Here is a 17,754-nt window from a genome sequence, read left to right as displayed (position 1 = left end):
GGTAGCCTAACTTCATATGTGTATTCTTAATTGCACAAAAAGTCAGTAATTTGTCACATTGGGGTTTTGAATGTTTGCTTTAAGTGTTGGCTATTTCTATGTTTTATAAACCAAAACAGAATTTCCAAAAACAATGAAGGAAACCAAAATAAATGTTTCTGCATTTCACGTGAGTGCAGCATCTCTTTTACTGTTCTGTTGAATGTTTGGACAGCCTGTGACACACATGCTCAGAGATTAAGAAGGGTCCACAAGCCCAGCTTCTCTGAAACTTCACAGCCTCTGACCAGGCAGTCTCGGCAAAAGGCTTTACGTATTGTGAAGAAGAACATCATGACATGAAAAATGTGTTGTTGTTAAATGCCATCAAGTCAGTTCCAACTCATAACAACCTCGTATAGGGTTTCTGAGGAACAGTTGGTGGGTTTGAACCTCTGACTTTGTGGTCCAGTCCATTATCCTATAGTCCCTCACCAGGCAACAGGGGATACAGGCAATCCCTGGGTTGTGATCAAGATCTCTTCGTCATTCTGTCTTTAAGGTGAATTGAAACAGGTGCATAGTGTTCTCATTCAGTCTTACTTTAGTGCAGGAAAAGGTGCAAAGCCTAGTCAGTAATTCAAAACTGCACACACAGCAAGTGAAGGTGATTGTGATGAAGAATTTTTTGAGGGAGTAGGGGTTGGTTCAGTCATTTCAAAGTAAAGGCAAGTAGGATTTGTCAGATGCTAGTGACTCAGGACTGCTTGTATTCTTGAAAATGCAAATTCTTTGCTAGAGAGCTGTATTCCTCAGAAGATACTGACTGCTGTTAGTTCTGTCATAAATGTAATTCTGCTGTGTTTTACAGAGTCTCATCATAGAACTGTTTTTAAAAAGGTCCCATTTATAGCAGCAAGCCTTTTCCTTTCTTCGACCTCTGTATTTAATATTTAGAATGCTTTCTTTCCCATTGGTTGTAGCTAATCCACTGTAAAAATGGCATGGTGGCAGTGTCGGTGGACCACCTGCATGAACTTCACAAGGAGAGGAATCGTTAACCAAGGCTGATTCCTACAAAGTGGAGGTCAGACACAGCTCCTCTCACCCACCTTTTCACCAGTTTGGACACTCGCTCTCCTTCTGTGCTGTGTTCACTAACTCGTTACAATGATCACACATGTAATCCATGAGTGTGGGACTTATTAGGGAAGTAACAGGTTATAATTCAGGATCAGGAATGATTTAGTATACAGTCAGGACACAGGCAGCCTTCTCCCTGACTCTTGGCCTGTTAGGTTTTTGGAGGCTAGCTAGACTCTTTCTCTAGCTCCACCAAATTCCTGGAGGCACTCCACTCTGCCAGCAAATCTGCTGCCCTAAGGCCCTCAGCTTTCTCACCCAGTAGACCATGATGCCCACAGTGTTCCTGACAGACTCCTGGGTTTGTTGCTGCTGCTGCTGCTGCCTGTCTCTGCAGTTACCACTCTGTCTCTGTGTTTCTTAGTGCAGGGATCCTGGTTCTAACGGACGTGTTCCACTCCTCGCTCTTCCCTCTCTCTGGTAGCAAAGCTCCCTACTGTCTATTACTGGGATGGCTCATCTTAAGCCTAGGGGGATGGCAAAACCAACCCAATCCCCTCATTAGGATTCTGTATACCTTATTTGCATGGCCTCACTGCCATAAGAGTACCATAGTCCTTATTTGCATATCAGCAAGCTGTCCAATCCCCTTGGTCGGCCACAAACACCTGGTTTGCATAGTCCTACCCAGTGGTTTGTTGGGAGTTAGAGGACTGTGGTGAAAAGGTTGTATAAAGGCGTTCCCTCACACACACCGCAGCCGTCCTGAGTTTTTCACATGGCCTGTTGTGGTTACAGCAGTCTACCTCCAGCCTCCCTTAAAAGTTATCCTTGGGTGATGATGTTTGCTTTTCTCCTGACAGAAATCAAGCCCTCTGCCCTTTTCTATTCATCGTGGAGAGATTTGTCTCACCTTCCTCCTCCTCTCTTTCCTTAACTGGAATGTAAGCTCCATTGAGGGTGGGCATTATTTTTTTTTTCTCTCTCTCCCATACCACACACAGACAAGACTTAGAAACTAGCAGGTGTTCCACTAAAGGAATCGTTAGTGAACAAATACTTGAACTTTTGAACAAAGGAATTTCTTGGAATGAGGTCGATAAGCAGCATTTTTGCTTTTACCTTGCTCGGTGCACAGTGGGATCAGAACCTGCTGAGCGACACTCAGTCTACCATGGCACTCAGCAGCACAGTCCAAACAGAAAAGAAGAAATCTGATAAACTCTTAAGATGGTTGTCTGTGTGACTTGTGAGACAATCCTTTCTCCCATCAGGCCCTGGCATGGTAAACTCCTCGGTAACTCCCATGAGCATTGCAAGAGCCTGAGGTAGGAGGCTGCTATGGGAAACAGGAAGTGAACACTGGCAGCCCTTCAACCTCTAGAGCTCCACTCGGCCCCTCCTGCCAGGCCCCAACAATGACACACCCTCATTCTATATCTAAACTTGGGAAAGCAGCTTGTTTTAAAGTCTGTTGGGTATTTAGTTGTTGTTAAGTGCCGTTGAGTCGATTCCAACCCATAGTGACCCTGTATAGAGTTTCCAGGAAGCAGCTGGTAAGCTTGAACCACCGACCTTGCAGTTCAAACGACTTTGCAGTCTGACGCATGAGTCCACAGCACCACACCAGGACTAGTTTAAGTTTTTTTGTCCCAACCCCTCTTTACTAGGAATAATAACGCACATGCATGTGAGTGTTGCCACAAGCCAGACACTGTTCTAAGCATTTTATATTGATTGATCCATTTTATGTTCATAACTCTTCTGATTCCAAATAGGAGCCCTGGTGCACTGTGGTTAAAGCACTCCACTGCTAACCAAAAGGTTGGTGGTTTGAACCCACCAGCTGCTCTGCAGGAGACCAAAGTGGCAGTCTCCCTCTGTAAAGAGTACAGCCTTGCATAGCAAAGTCCACAAAGACACTGTTGTACATCCTCCTTTGGTGAGTAGTGACAGGGATCTTAAAAGCTCATGAGTGGCTATCTAAAGTGTACCAACTGGTCTCTCTGGAGGTAAGAAGAGTCATAAAAATTGAACATGCTTGGAATCAAGTAGGCCACATTAACATCAGTCCTCTACAACCCTGACTTCAGAAGAACTAGAAGATGCCCAGCTACCACAACGAACTGCTCTGAAAGGTATCGCATTGTTAGGTCCTGGATGGAGTGGGAGAAAATGGAAGAAAACTCAGAATCATAAAAGAGATCAGGCTTACTGATCACACAGAGATTGGTAGAATCCTGAGACAGTGGGCCTTGATTATCCTTCAGGTCTAGGACTGAATTCATCTTGGTGGCTCAGTTTTCAGCCACCAACAACACTAGTGAACACCATAGAAGCATCAGCCATTTGAGATCAAAAGGGCAGCATTGACCCAAGGACAAGGTTCCGAAGGGCTGGAAGTGAAGGAATGGAAACAAGAAACGCAGGGAGGAAGTAGGATAAATGATGTTACATCTAGGGGATTGCAATCACTGAGATGAACCAAAGTGTATGTAAATCTGCTCCAAACCTTCATTCAATTCTCAATAAAAAGCTTTAAAAATAAAACATTACAACTTTGGAAAGCCTATGGGAGCAGCTCTACTCTGTCCTATAATGTGGCAATTTGGTAGAAATGGGTATTATTTGGTCAGTATCAGACACCTAGTGTGGCACTGTGGGTTAATGCGCCAGACTGCAAAGCCGCTTGAACTGCAAGGTTGGCAGTTCAAGCTCACCAGCTGCTCCTCAGAAACCCTATACAGGGTTGCTATGTATGGGTTGGAACCGACTCAGTGGCACTTCACAACAACAACATCAGACACCTGGACAAAATTGAACCCCAGATTCATGTTGTGTTTTGCTGTGCCTCCCTGTCTACTGTTGGCAAAGAAGTTTCTGGCAAACGTTTTCATTGGACTGTTTCTTTAAGCCAGCAATTTTGCTTCCAAGCTTCAGTACTGGTTTTGATGATTGCATAGAGATTCTTCTCTGACAAAATAGGGGCAAATACCACTTCACCAATTTTTTTCTTGTCTTTATGTTTTACAGCTTAACAAAAATAAAATATGGTTTCTCTGATGCTTAGTAATCCCAAGTCTGTGAAAGATCCAAACCTTGGAAAAAATAACTGTTTTATGTTAGGAAGAAAGTGTGAGTAAAGGTGAATGACATGTTTTACAGGTCTGTGAGAGCCTCAGAATTTCTAGGCATCACCAACTATGGATGTAGTAATACCCATTGTCACCTGGTCAACTCTGATTTACAGTGACCCTGCAAGACAAAGACCGAGTAGAACTGCTCAGAAACAGAATGCCACATCTTTCTCCCAGAGTGACTGGTAGGTTTGGACTGCTAACTTTCAGTTAGCTGCCAAGTACTTAACCAATGCACTAACAGGACTCCTGGATGTAAACAATACCTACAGGCATTATGGGCTTGCTAACGTAGTGGTTAAGGAGCTCTGGTAGTGCAGTGGTTACAAATCAGGCTGCAAACCGCAAGGTCAGCAGTTCAAAACTACCAGCCGTTCCGTGAGAGAAAGATGAGACTTTCTGCTCCTGTAAAGATTTACAGCCTTGGAAACCCTGTGCAGGATCGCTCTGAGTCAGAACCGACTCCACAGCACACCACCACCACCAGCATTGTGGTTACAAATCAGACTAACCCTCAAGGTCAGCAGTTTGAAACTACCAGCCATTCTGTGGGAGAAATATGAATCTTTCTACTTCCGTAAAGATTTACAGCCTCAGAATCCGTATACAGGGTCGCTATGAGTCAGAACCAACGCCACGGCCCATTACCACCACCACCACGAGTAGCATATGGTCCCTAAAGGGCACAAATGGTTTGCACTCTACTAATGTAAAGGAGTCCTGGTACAGTTCTGTAAGATAAGCACTGAACTGCTGACCACAAGGTCAGCAGTTCGAGCCCACCAGTTGTTTCTTGGAAGCCCTATATTGGGTTGGTATGAGTCGAAACCAACTCCATGGTACATAACAACAACATGTAAAGGTTGGCAGTTCAAGCCCACCTAAGCACTTCAGAAGAAAGGCCTAACAATCTGTTTCTGTGAAAGATTAAAAACAAAAACCACCAAGATAATCCTGTGGGCCAGTTCTGTCATACACAGAGTTGCTATGAGTCAATTCAATGGTAAGAAGTTGGTTTGTTTATGGGCCCTTTACTATGTTGAGTTCTTTATGGTCTTGTTTAATTCTCACAAAGCTCCTGTTAGGCAGGTAAGCAATCCATAATTATGTAGATTGGAAGTAACAGATTGAAAAGTCTTCCACGTGTTTACCATCAGTTAAGTGCCAGGCACTGCCTCGTGCTGTGGGCATGCAGCAATCAGCACAGCAGGTACCATCTTTGTCCTCATGAAGGCCACCTTCTATTGGAGAGGAACAAGAAAACAAAAGAACAATTTCAAACTGTGCTAGATGATTTAAAGAAAATAATTGATACAGTATACTGGGCGGGGAGCTCTAGGGCCTATTTTTAAGTGTAGTGTGCCACAGAAGGTCTCTGAGGACATAGCATTTGGGGTGGTAACCTGAAAGATGAGGGGAAGCCAGCCTTGTAAAGAATATGTCAAAGAGAAGAAATAGTGCAAAGATCCCGAGGCGAGAAAGAGATCCATGTATTCAAGGAACAAAAGCTGCCGTGGCTAAGAGCATCGAAAGCAAGGGAGAGTGGCATTGAAAGAAGTTACAGCCATAGATTTTCATGACTAGTAGCCCCAAATGAAGCTGAATTTCACGTGGGACTCAGGAAACCATTGAAGGGTTTTGAGACAAGGAATGGCAGCCCTTAAATTACCCTTTGAAATGACTATTCTAGGCTGCTCTGGAAATGAGAGCTGAGGGATAAGAGCAGAGACATGGAGAACAGGGAAGGACATAGAGAAGCTCAGGATAGCAGCTTGAACCAGGTTGGTGGCAGTGGAAATAGACATGAATGAATCTGGGAGTGAGTGATAGCTGGAACCACAATGCATGTGGGGAGTCAGGAAAGGGGAGGTTGGGCTAAGAGCCGATCTGGGTTAGGTGATAGATTTGTACTTAGTGTGACTGGAAAGCTCAGAGTGTCACAAGTTTGCAGGGAGGGATCAAGAACTTGAATGTGGGCAGTGTCCATCTGTGATGCCTTTCAGACAACCAAGTGAAGATAGACACTCAGAAGGCAGATCAGATTGGAAGTAACTGATTGAAAAGTCTTCTACGTCTAGAACCTGAAACTCTGCCACTGAATCAATTCTGACTCATAGTGAGCCTACAGGAGAACTGCCACATCGGTTATCCAAAGCTGTCAATCTTCCCAGGAGCAGACTGCCACATCTTTCTTCTGCAAAGCAGCTGGTGGATTTGAACCTTTGACCTTTCAATCAGCAGCCTAGCACATAACTACTGTATGACCGGGAATCCTTCATCAGCATCTAGAAGTTATTTAAAGCCATGAGACTTTACCTGTTGATCTGAGGAAGATGTGTGGACAGGATATAGAGGAAAAGACAAAACAGAACCCTGGGTGCCTTCTGATATTTGCTGTTGTTACATGCCATCAAGTTGGTTCTGACTCATAGCGACCCTGTATGCAGTTTCCAAGGAGAGGCTAGTGAGCTTGAACCATCGACCTTATGGTTCAAACCTTCCTGTTCAAACCCACCAGCTGATCCTAGGAAACCCTGTACAGGTTGCTAAGACTCAGAATTACTCGACAGCACTTAACAACAATATCAGTTCCTTTTTTATCTGCCATGGAGGGAGACAGAAAATTAAAAATGTGGGGTCCTTGAAGCCAAGAGAGAAGTGTTTCAAGGGCTCGATTACACCGTATACTGTTGAAAGGTGGAGTGTAGTGGCGGCAGAGGAAAAGCCACCAGATTTGGCGGTAGACACCACTTTGGGAATAACCATTCTAGCAGGGTAGAGAGGACAAGAAGCCTTTTAGGAATAGTGGAAGTCTGGATTCCTGGGAAGTCAGGAAGAAGGGCAGACAGCTCTTCTTTGAAATTTTGTTATAAAGAAAGATGAATGGATGGAAACTGGAGTCCAGTGGAGAGGTATGTTTTGTTTGCAGGTAGTTGTTTCTAAGATGGGCGATAACCAGCATAAGGATATGTTGATGAGACTAACTCAATAGGGAGAGAGAAACAGGTGGTTCCGGAAAGGGGAGATTGATGGAAACAAGTCCTGAGCAGGTGGGAGGGTTAGAAGCCACAATTGAGTGACAAGATTGGCCATTGATAGGCTACGTCTACTATTGCAACAGGAGGGGTGATGAAGAACATGGGTTAGAAGTAAGTAGGTCTGTAGTGGTGCAATGGAAATGTTAAGGGAGCTCCTCTTTTTTCAGTTAAGAATTATCTCCATGGGAGCATGGTGGTTCCATAGGATGAACCACAAGGTTGATGGTCCAAGCTCACCAGCTGCTCTGTGGGAGAAAGATGGGACTTTCTACTCCCCCAAAGATTTAAAGCCTTGCAAACCCTATGTGAATTGGAACCAAGTCTATGGCACCTAACAACAACACTCTATAACATCCCTGGTTGGTGCAAACTGTTTGCCCTTGACTATTAAACTAAAGGTTGGCAGTGTGAACCCACCCAGCAATACCACGGAAGAAAGGCCCAGTGATCTGCTTCCACTAAGATAGCACCCAAAAAACCCTTATGGGGCAGTGCTATGCTGTAACACATAAGGTCTCCATGAGTCAGAATGGACTCAAAGGCAAAGGTTTGGTTATCATTTTATTATCTCCATGCTGTAGATGAGAGTACATGCCCAATAGTGTATTCATATCAAACCCACGGCTTTACTCAGGCTGCCTAATTAGGAAATTGCCCCACCTTGCCATATACTGAACATTCATTTTTGCTTAATCCAGATTTTTCCTTGGAACTTTTAACTCTTTTGTACTATTGTTCAAAAGGTAGGGGTCTTGCTAGATGACTTTTGCTTTCTGAAACAATGTTCTTCAGAAACAGAGTGGTCCTGTCAGTGGCCTGAGGCAGGGTTTTTTTCACAAATATATTTTGCAAATACATTGCTAGCCACAGTCGTTTGTTGAGGTTTTTTAAGAGGGTGGTTTCAACTGTTATATTTGGCTAGCAGAAGTTGACCTTGGGAATTCTAAGGCTGCTAGATTTTCCAAGAACTCTTGCCAGAGTTGCTGCTTTGCATGTGGCTTGCTAAAACTGACAGGGTGCTGGAAGTAACATAAATGTCCTGCCGCCATGGTAGTCAGGCATCAGGTACTGAATGGACACGCGTGAAGCGCCCGTGAAAACCAGTTTGAGCACATTCTGCAGTAGGCAACATGTGCAAACACAGGAACTCTTGTCTGTGAGTCTTGCTTTCCCACACCTACTGATACTGCCTTCCCTCCACCCTGCTGGCATCTGCCAGCTTTTCAACTCCACCCAGTCTGAATTGTCTGTGGCCCTGTACTGGGGAGAAATCTGGGTGGGTACCCCAGGCAACTGCAGCTACCCAGTTTTGCTGATGCTTTCTCTTGAAGTCTAATAAATCTATCCACTTGAATCTATTCCTCATGGCTATGGCCATTTTATTCTTGGACAACTTTGCCATCTTATTCTTGGACAACTGTGCCATTGTTTTGTTTTGTTTTTTAATTGGCCCTGTTTCTACTATTGCACTCAACCTACCTACATTTCCTCCGCATTGTAACAAGATTGATTTTTCTAAATCAAAGATCTTATGTGGTCCCTTTATCTTTCAGAGATTTTCTTCTGCTCTCAAGCCTGAACTGCTTACTCTGCTTAGAGAAGAGCATCTCAAACTTGATTGTCTATCAGTCACCTGGGGAGCTTGTTAAAATGCAAGACCCTCATTATAAAGCTGGAGACAAGCCAACTAAAGTTCTGCCTTTCTAACAAGCTCCCAGGTGATGCCAATGTTGCTGATCTGTGCACTCTTCTGAGCCAGTCTGGAGCACCCCTGCTGATATTCCTAGCCTCATGTTTTGCTGTATGTCCAACTCTGTTCCAACCACTCTGCACATACTCCACCTCCCAGAATGCACTGTGCTCTTGTTTGCTGCTGAACCCTTGCACGTGCTATTCATCCTCCCTTGAGCACTCTCTTGGGGAGTGCTGTGGCTCTGTAGGATAAGCATTGGACTGCTAACCACAAGGTTGGTGTTTCAAGCCCACCAGCCACTCCAAGGGAGAAAGACAATATTTTCTACTCACAAAAAGAGGTACAGCTTCAGAAACTCTATATACGGTCACTATGAGTTGGAAGCGACTCCACAGCACTTAACAACAAACACTCTTACCCTGCCCTACTGACTCCTGCTATTCCTTTAGTTCAGATGGATTATGTCGTCTTCTTTAATTCTCCAAGTCTAGGAAACAAAGAGGTGAGCATGTTTCTGACCTAGAAGTTGTGTGAGATGGACAAATGGGTAGTAACAATTGTTTTGCTAAAGGAAAAGACCAAATGCATGAATGAACTGGCCTGTGAAGTATAGATGCGAAGGTTTGAGAGCCGTTTCCTTCTACATAACCTCTATAAAGAAGGTTTGACACCACGGCTCATCGCAGCACTATCCACTGTAGGAAAAGGGTGGAACCCACCTAAACGTCGGTGATCAGATGAATTGTTTTTAGGTGTCATCAAGTCAGTTCCAATTCATAGTGACCTTATGCACAATAGAATGAAATAGTGTCTGGTCCTACACCGTTCTCCTAATCATTGTTATGCTTGAGTCCATTGCTGATGCCACTGTACAAATCCATCTTGTTGGGCATCTTCCCCATTTTTGCTGACCCTCCACTTTACCTAACATGAAGTTCTTCTCCAGGAACTCATCCCTGCTGATACTATGTATGAAGTATTAGGGACAAAGTCTCACCATCCTGGCTTCTAAGGAACATTCTGACTGTACTTCTTTCAACACAGATTTGCTCGTTTTTCTAGCAGTCCATGGTATTTTTAATACTGTTCTCCAATACCATCACTCAAATGCATCGATTATTCTATGGTCTTCCTTATTCACTGTCAACTATTGAAAATACCATGGTTGGGGTCAGTCACACCTTAGTCTACAAACTGACATCTTTGCTCTTGAGCACTTTAAAGAGGTCTTGTGTAGCTCAGTTGCCTCATGTAAAGCATCGTTTGATATTTTTGACTGCTACTTCTGTGAGTATTGATAGTAGATCCAAGCAAAATGAAGTCTTGGACAACCACAATCTTTTCTCCACTTAACATGATGTTATTTATTGGTCCAGTGGTGAAGAATTTTGTTTTCTTTACATTAAGGTGTAACCCATTCTGAAGACTGGTCTCTGATCTTCATCAATAAATATTTTTTTTTGTTTTCTGTAAGCAAGGTTGTATCATCTGCATATCATAGGTTGTTAATAAGTCTTTATCCAGTCCTGATGCAACATTTGTCATGTAATCCAACTTCTTGGAGTATTTGCTCAGTGCACAGACTGAATAAGTATGGTGAAAGAATAACAACCCTGGCACACACCTTTCCTAATTTGAAAAAATTCAGTGACCCCTTGTTCTGTTCAAATGATTGTTTCTTGGTCTATGTACAAGTTCCTCATGAGCACAATTAAGTGTTTCAGGAATGTCATTCTCTGTAATGTTGACCCATAGCATGTCATGATCCACACAGTTGAAAGCCTTTGCATAATCAATAAAACACTGGAATTTTCTGCTTTCAGCCAAGATTCATCTGGCATCAGCAATGATACCTCTCATTCCACATCCTTTTCTGAATCCGACTTGAATCTCTGGAATTTCTGTGTCAATGTATGGTTGCAACCATTTTTAAATTATCTCTAGCAAAAATTTACTTGCATGTGATATTAATGATATTGCCCAATGATTTCTGAATTCTGTTGGGTCACCTCTCTTTAAAATGGGCACAAATATTGATCTCTTCCAATCAGTTGGCCAGGTAGCTGTCTTCCAAATTTCTTGTCATAGATGAGTGAGTTCCCCTACTGCTGATTCAATTTGTTGAAAGATTTCAATTTGTATTTCATCAATTACTGGAACCTTGTTTTTTTTGTGAATGAATGCCTTCACTGCACCTTGGACTTCTTCCTTTAATACCATTGGCTCTTGATCCTATGCTATCCCTTGAAATAATTGAACATCGACCATTTATTTTTGGTAGAGTGACTCTGTATATTCCTTCCATCTTCTTTTAATGCTTTCTGCATCATTTAATATATACTCCCATTTGCCCATATACTCCTTCAATATTTCAAGTTAAGGCTTGAATTTTTTCTTCAGTTCTTTCAGTTTGAGAAATGCTAAGTGTGTTTTCTTTCCTTTTGGTTTTCTAATTCCAGGTCTTTGTACATTTCATTATAATATTTTGCTTTTTTTCTCAAGCTTCCCTTTGAAAATTTCTGTTCAGCACTTTTACTTCATTTCTTCCTTTTACTTTAGCATCTCTAGGCTGAGGAGCAAGTGTCAGTGTCTTCTGATATCTGTTTTGGACTTTTCCTTCTTTCTTGTCTTCTTAATGACCTTTTGCTCTCTTCCTGTATGACTCTTTTGGTCTTTGATGATTAGTGTCTAATGCCTCAAATCTGTACTTGAGATGATCTCTAAATTCAGATGGGATATTTTCAAGGTCAAATTTTGGCTCTCCTGGACTTGTTTTAATTTTCTTTAACTTCAGCCTGAACATGCATATAAGTAATTCATGGTCTGTTCCACAGTCTGCCCCTGGCCTTGTTTTGGCTGATGATATGGAGCTTTTCTACTGTCTCTTCCAACAAATGTAGTCAGTTTGTTTCTGTGTATAACATCTGGTGAGGTACATGTGTATATTTGTCTTTTATGTTGTTTTAAAAGGTATTTGCAATGGAGTAGTCATGGGTCTTGCAAAATTCTATCATATGATAGAATCATTTGTGTCACCAAGGCCATATTTTCCAACTATTGTTACTTCCTCTATTTCCAACCTTTGCATTCCAATCAACAGTAATCATCAGTACATCTTGATAACATGTTTGATCAATTTCAGACTGAGGAAGTTGGTAGAATTCTTTCATTTCACTGGCTTTAGTGGTTGGTGGTAACTTTAAATAGTGGTATTAACTGGTCTTCCTTGTAAGTGTATGGATATTATCCTATCACAGACAACATTATACTTCAAGATAGATCTTCTTTTTGATGATGAATGTGACATCATTCATCTTCAATTTGTTATTTCCATCATAGCAAACTTTATGATTGTCAGATTCAAAATGGCCAATACCAGTCCATTTCAGTTCACTAATGCTTAGGATATTGATCTTTATGTGTGCCATTTCATATTTTACTTCTAATTTTCTGAGATTCTTATTTCGTACATTCCATGTTCTGATTATTAGTAGATATGTACAGCTGATTCTCCTCATTTTGAGTTGTGACCCATCAGCAAATTAAGGTCCTGAAAGCTTTACTCTATTTCTGTCATCATGGAAGCAGCTCTTCACCAGTCATATTGAGTGACTTCCAACCTGAGTGGCCCATCTTGTGGCACTTTATCTGACAATATCCTGGTGCTCTTCATCATGTTTCAGTATTCGATATTCTGGTGGTGTCTGATCGTATTCCACTGCTATTCATAAGGTTTTCAGTGGCTAAACATTCAGAAATAGTCTGCCTCTTCTTCTCCCTTATTTGTCTTAGTCTGGACGCTCAGCTGAAATTTGTCCTACATGGGTGTACCCTGTTGGTATTTAAAATATCAATGGCATAACTTCCAGCATCACAGCAACATGCAAGCCACCACAGTATGACAAACTCACAGATAAGTGGTGGGTCAGATTAATGGATAAATAGAATGTGATATATACAATGAAATATTACTCACCCATAAAAATAATTGAAGTCCTGATGCATGCTACAATCTAGATGAACCTTGAAGACATTGAACAGAGTAAAGTAAATCACAAAAGGACAAATACTGTATGATCTTAAGTATATAAAATAGGCAAATATATAAAGACCAAAGTTCATTAGTGGTTTCTAGGAGTGGGAGGAAAGGGAAGGGAAGGGGAGCACTGAGATTCTATTGATGGTAGTAGAAACGTTTGGAAAAGGATAGCGGCGATGCTTGTACAAAATGATGAACATAACACCACTGAATAGCATAGATAAAAACTTGAATTGGAAAAATAAGTGCTGTAGAATAAGCACTGGACTTCTAACCTCAAGGTGGGCACTTCAAACTCACTAACCACTCCTCAGAAACCCTATATAGGGTCTCTATGAGTCAGAACCAACTCAATGGCACTTAACAACACTATATATTTTGTGGATAAAAATGGCAGGGGGTCATAAAAATTATTGGGGAGAAGTAAAATACTTAACTCAGGGAGTTAAATTTAATTTGTGATTTTTTTTTTTTCCAATGGTACTATAGGATTAGCACTGGACTACTAACCACAAGCTTGGCAGTTTAAACTCCCAGCCACTCCTCAGAAACCCTATACAGGGTTGCTATGAGTCAGAATCTACTTAATGGCACTTAACAATAAATACATTTACTTCAGAATTTTTTTTTTTTTTTTTTAATTTTCAGTGGGGTCAGAGTAGGACGCCTGTCAGACCCAAGTTCTGTCTGGGGAGTACCATCTGCTGATAGTACCTTTACCTATTCCATAGTTCCATTCCAGGCAAAGCAGAGGCAGGTAAAGGAGGAAAAGATATTAGATGCCATAAGCTCTTTGAACAAGGTAAAAGAACTTGTTCAATACAACCATGTGTATTCTCAGACCAACCAATATAATGTCAGAATGGACAAGATCATTAAAAGCATGAAAACTTTTTCCTCAGAGTTCTTTTTCAGTCACAACATAATCATCTTGAAAAAGCATCATAGGACCAAGACGCTGCTGTAGAAATTTTATTTCAGGACATTTCCCCATATTTTCTTTATATAATCTTTTTCTTTGGGGGCATTCTTTCATTTTTTCCTCCTCTGTTTAAGGATTTGTGCTGTGCTGAGAGATGGGAGAAAAAATTCCTGGAAAAATTCTATTACCTTTTTTTTCCCCCCAACTTTTTATTGTGAATTGAGTGAAGGTAAACAGACAGATCATCAGCTTTACTTTCAACCAATCATACATTTTGTTTCATCTCAGTGATGATTCTGTCCCCTCACAGTTCCATTATTTTTTAATTCCATTTGTCCACATGCTTTTTGAAGTCCCTTTGTATTTACTTGTTTATAAAATGATTTTCTATACAAGTTAGTCTGCTTGCTATTCCCTGGCTAGAGAAATTCTGGATTTTGCTGAACTGCACCTGTGAGGCTTTCTGCTTCTGACTCTCTTAGCCCTTCAGGGAGCTGGGAATGGAATCTGAAACATGTGACAGGCATCGTGAGCTTGGCTAGGAACAGTGCCAGATAGGTCTGGAAAAAGGAGTACAACATTAGCTACAGAGCAAAGAAGTGTAATACTCTAGTAATAGAACTAGAGAAACTTTGAAAAGCATATGACACATAAGAAAATCTAATGTCACTGAAGAGTGCTACAATGGAAAAGTCTTTTTGCCTCCAACTTTTAAAAGACAGCTAACACTTCCTTTCTGAACTTTATTTACTCTTTTCTCTTAAAGAGAGACATCCAAGCGAAGGTATCCTTCCCTGCTCCCCCAGCCTGGGATACTCCCGGTTTGTTTTGCAGTATCATTGCTACAGATGTTGGGCAGTTGGGCTGTTGAGAATAGATAAAGACTTTAGTTTTTCGTTCTGAGAACTGTCAAATTCAGTGAATTCATATGAACCCAGTTATTAATAGCTGCCATAGAATGTTAAAAAAGAAAGTAGAACGTTTTAAGTAACATTCCCCTCCCACCCCCCATAACAGAAAAACATACACTTTGCTTATGGGAAACTTAACCAACCAGTGGCTGTTGTAGATTCTGACTCACAGTGATCCAACATCTGTCGGAGTAAAACTATGCCCATAGCGTTTTCAGTGGTTGATTTTTCAGTAGTGGATCACTAGGCTTTTTTTCTGAGGTTCTACAGGGTAGACTTGAACTTTCAATCTTTTGGTTAGCAATTGAGCATGTTAACTTTTTGTACCACCCAGAAACTATTTACAGAAATGGACTGAATATATTGGGGGTGAGGGAGGGAATGCCATTCATATGTAGGAAGGAAATGAGTTAAACAAGTGCAGTTAAGATATCTCATCTTATTAATCTGCCTGAAATGACTTCTAATATTTGTTGTTGTTGTTATGTGCTGTGGAGTCGGTTCCGACTCATAGTGACCCTGTACAGGGTTTCCGAAGCTATGAATCTTTATGGGAGCAGAAAGCCTCCTCTTTCTCCCACAGAACAGCTGGTAGTTTCGAACTGCTGACCCTGAAGATATCAGCCTGATTCTTAACAACTCTGCTACCAGAGCTCTACAAGCTCAGAAAATGAATAGTGTTGTTCTCCTGTTAGAGTTTCAAATCTCCAGAGCCTTTCTTTATCTGCCCTCTGGTGGACACAATACTGAACTGAAAATTTAACAGACCATTTCTAGAAAAACAAAGAAACAATATGGAATGACAAACCCTTCTATGTATCAAACCAGTTGCTGTGGAGTCTGTTCTGATTCATGGCAACCCTATGTGTGTCCAAGTAGAACTGTGCTCTGTAGGATTTCCAATGGTTGATTTTTCAGAAGTAGATCACCAGACTGTTATTCGGGGTGAACTTGAACTGCCAACATTTTGGTTAGCAGCTCACTCAATGTATCTAGGGATCTCCATATTCTTTACTTCGTCTTTATGATAATCCTATAAAATAGATAATAAAATTCTCATTTAAGCTTCAAATAAATAATTACAAATATATGGAATGGATATATACACATCTTCCCACTCCCAACTAGACGGATTGGCACAGTGGCAGCAGCTATGGTCTCGATCATTGTAACTATTGTGAGGTTGGCACAGGACTAGGTAGTGTTGTGCATAGGGTTGCTATGAGTCGGTAATGACTCAATGGCACCTAATAACTCTATGTTGTTGTTGTCAGATGCCATTGAGTCGGTACCGACTCATAATAACCGTATGCACAACAGAACGAAACACTGCCCTATCCTGGGCCAACCTCTCAATTGTTGCCAAGCTTGAGCCCATTGATGTTGCCACTTTGCCAGCAACTCTATAGGGAAGATATATTTTCCTAGGTAAGTGTCCATGCCCAACCAATTAAATTTATCCCAAGGATCCATGATATTTTGTAGCTAATTCCATGGTTTGTACATATTATAAAAACATTTGTTTTGCTAGTTTTCATTTTCCAAATATGAAAGTGTATTACATAACTTATGGACTCTCCACCTGGAGGTCATTCCACTTCTGAAGGTCATCTGCTGGCAGAGATCTCCGAGGTTTCCCAGGGCATGCTCACATTACTCCTGGTTACATCCAGGGTTCCTGACTCCGCCCCTTGATCCAGTCCCCTTTCGGTCCCAATGTCTCACCCATTCTGGCCACCACTACTATTTCTCCACACTCTCACCCTCCAGCCAAAAACACAGATAAAAGACTGTTGAGTTGTTCAAATATTTACCAAAGGTTAACAGTGATGAAAAGATAACAGCATGACAGAGGCACCACATTTTATAGCAGGGAATATCAACCATTGCTTTCCTAAAAATGAACCCACTGTTCTCCTTGTGGGGGAGTTTCTTAGCAGGCCACAGTCTTCTGTGGCTGGAGCTTCTTCTATCTGCTGGCCCCTCTTCTCTCTGCGGACCCTTCTCCCCCATCTATTATTAATATCTTTGGCTAAACTAATCTAGGTCTAAGCCTGTCTTTACATTTGTAGAAGCTCATGAAAGTGCTCTGGTCTCTACCCTCAGCAAAAGCAACAACAGCAGATCTGAAAGGACTATTCATGATCAAATTCTTAAGCACAGCTGCCACATACTCTCTGACCAGAGCCAGCTGGGAAGCTTCTTCATGTATAATATTGCCTCGTCACTTTATCTTTATAGGCTACCTCCCCCACCCCTAGATCCTGGAATGTGTCCCTTCTCTAGTTAGAGAGTCAGTACCGTAAGCTAATAGTTTCACAGAGAAATCAGCCTGATAAAGTAGAAAGAATGGGAGTTTGGGTGTCAGAGTACCTGAGGAGGAATCCTACTTCTCTAAAATTAGTTATGTGGTCTTGGGTGAGTTTCTGCAGTGGGTTTAATTTGTCTGTCTCAGAAGCATTCATTTCCTCTTTCTTCAATTTCCAACCCCACCCAGCCCCACTTCCAGTGAAAATCATGTGTTCAATGGAAGCTAATGGGTGCATTCTTTGGTTCAATGGTAGACCACAGAGGGTCCAATTCGAGTGAATCTCAGGCCTTTTTCTGGGAATTCTCCAGGGGCACAGCCACTGTCTTTTTCTGAATGGTGGGATTCAGATGTGAAGCTTGGTGTAGCTGCCAAATGTAAGCTCTGGGCCCAGCTCTAGGATCTAATCCAGGCTCTGCCACTGAATGATGTAAAGTGAGGATCACAGTGTCTAGTGCATAAGGTTACTGTCAGTATTAAATGAGTTAATAGAATAATGTATGGATCATAGAAAATGCTCAATAAATGCAGGTGATGATGATGATGGTCCTATCTAAGGGCAATGCTGACATGCAGGAGGACAAGATATTTTCTAGGAAGAAAATTTCAGGAAAATAGAATTAGAGCCCGGATGGTTCCTCAAG

Source organism: Chrysochloris asiatica, unplaced genomic scaffold (assembly GCF_000296735.1).
Source record: "Chrysochloris asiatica unplaced genomic scaffold, ChrAsi1.0 scaffold00011, whole genome shotgun sequence".
NCBI lineage: Eukaryota > Metazoa > Chordata > Mammalia > Afrosoricida > Chrysochloridae > Chrysochloris > Chrysochloris asiatica.
The sequence above is the reverse complement of the archived record's forward strand: the minus strand, read 5'-3'. Positions refer to the sequence as shown.